Genomic DNA, 2,716 nt, shown 5'->3' with positions numbered 1-2,716 from the left:
CCAGCTGTTTGTGACGCACTTTGAAAGTAGCTTAACGTAGCAAATTCTCGCTTCCGGTTAAAGATTTCAAAATAAAATGCCCAAAACGAAGCAAGATGATTGAATTAACTTAAATAAATTAAAAATACTAATTATACTGGTAAAGATTTAAACAGAAATAATGACTTGTAAATTTGTATGAAATACAAATAAAACAGCATGAAATAAATATGAAAAATTATTAAATAAAAATAGGTAGAAAGATTCTGCTAGTATATTTGTGGAAAGTATCGCTGTTTTGACAAACAAAAACACAGACTTCTAGTTTGTACACTAGGTTTTTTCTATTTCTTTTTATATATTTGAGATTCGGAAAAAATAGTGAATACCTATACATTGTCACTGGAACCAATGTTTTAACATTTATTTTACATTACCTACTGTAAGGGTTGGGTTCATAAGTTTTATAATGAACAAATTGATTTAAATTTTAATCTTTAAAATACTCAAATTTGCAAATAACGTTTTGTCTGTCTGATGACATAATTTCCACTTACTGATACTGTACTTACTGGTAGTTACACAGAACTTGATAAGCCTTGATAACTTGATAAGCCTTTTTACAAAATACTTTTTCACTATTACCAGAATCATATCGTGGATATTTACTTTTTTTTAAAAAATCAATTTTTAAACTATTATTCAGTGCAAAATAATAAATCTAAAAGTTTAGTAGTTAAAAAATACAGCAATACATAGCAAAAATATAGAAGCTATTATTATATTCACTTTTGAAGAACAAAATAATTTGATACTTTTATTTTCTTAAGTCGCTTTTTTAACATCCGCTTCACAGTGTTTTACTTAGCTGTAAAGTAAATCCACAGGTTTCCGTTTGCTAAAAGCCCCACCCACCGTCTCTGTGTGACCAATCAGAAAGCGCCTCCCTTACAGTTCTACATGCACATAGGATTTACTAATAAACGACTCAACCAATCAATAGATAGCTGTAGAATCATTCCAACCAATCACTAAAGGCCAAGAATACCTTGCACTTCAGCCCGCCCTTGATTGACAACTATCCAACACCGTTATTGCTCTCATTTTAAACAAATGAAGATTTTATAAAAGGGGCTTTTTATATTTAAAAACTAAGCTTTATTTTTTTGTTTTCCATTACACTTTAAATGTTAGCTGACTGATTAAATTGCATGAATTGTAGCTTTGAAAAAGACAAAAACAAAAAAGAAGAATTAACAAGGGAAGGGGAATGAGAGCAACTAGTCCGTTTAGGAAGGAAATGACACAAACATAACTGAGAAAGAAGTCAAGTGACAGAGCAGAAAAACTTTTTAAAAACTTGTTTAATTCTGGTTGAAACAGGAAAACAAACCGCTGTAGCAATGAAACTGACCCTGAAGGTGCTTCCTCTAAATTTGCAGACGGATCCCTTTGTCCTGACCCTGAAACGTTTCTGTCAACTGCAGCTGTTGTCTGCAGCGACAACATGCAATCAGCACACATCAAATGGAAAACAGAGAGGTGATACTTAGCTTGAGTTCAAATCCAGAGAAGAAACAGGTCTAGGGGTCAAAGTGTTGCCTCTGTATGCTTTTGAAACAAACGGATGCAACTGTTTGAGATTAGAGAAGCCAAAACGAAGAGAAAAGGTTGAAGTTCTAAACTCATTTTTCTTCTACTAAACTTTCCAAGAAAGGAGAAAAAACTGCTTGGATCCAACACTATGTCTTCAGCAGAGGCCTTTGAATTGTCTTATGTAATATAAAATGTTTTCTGTATGATTTTTGATATATTTTGGATTCGCTTGCTAGTTGCTAGGAAAACTACAACTGGAAACTGGATAAAATTATGCCCTCCAACTGAAAAGGATGTTTAACTGACTGCAAAACGCCAACTTCATATTTTTCTGCAAAAATGGACTCCATTGATTCAGTACTTAGATGTTTGATTCTGTGAAAAAAATCCGCTGTCAAGAATTGTTTTTTGTGTGTATTGTCAGTTTATTGTGGAAACAAAATGAAGCCTGAATAAATATGAGCTTTTCCAGACTGCAGACAAATGTCTTGCTGTCTTAGTTGGTAAATTCCTTTTAAGTAAAAGGAAAATTAACAGATTGACTTCAATTAAAAATAAATCAGCTCAATACTGTTCTTCAAAAGGATGTCATTAAGTATATTCCAAGCATTTCAGAGCATAATCTACCATGTAACCTTCAGTTGTTAAGAAAATGCTGTATATATCAAACACAGGGTTTCCCCCAGTGTATTAAGCCTGTTGGGCCTCCAGGCTTGACTTGTGCCCCCACCAGGCTTAACATTGCTTATTTATTTATGTTTTTAAATAATGTTTGCATTTTTTAAGACTTTATAGTTGCTTTTCAGATATTAATATTCCAATCTTTTGATAACACAATTATCAAGTGATATTTAAAAAGTTCCTGTCAACTTTAAACATTTTTTAACTCAAAAACACGACGGGCCGCTGGATGAATGACTGTCCTAGTCCCCAACCACCGGGCTTAGCAAGTTTTTTGGGGGAAACCTTGAAACATGACCAAAAAAATTGACTTTGTAATTGAACGCCTTGAAATTGGGCCTCTGTTTCTTTAAGAAGCCACTCCTCTCTTCAACACTCAGCGCATCATCACTACAAAGCTCCACCTTTATACCATCCATCCATTTTCTTGACACCCTTGTCCCTCAGTGGGGTCGGGAGG

The sequence above is a fragment of the Poecilia reticulata genome, chromosome 23 (genome assembly GCF_904066995.2).
Source record: "Poecilia reticulata chromosome 23, P_reticulata-male-v2, whole genome shotgun sequence".
Lineage (NCBI taxonomy): Eukaryota > Metazoa > Chordata > Actinopteri > Cyprinodontiformes > Poeciliidae > Poecilia > Poecilia reticulata.
Note: the sequence above shows the minus strand (reverse complement) of the source record.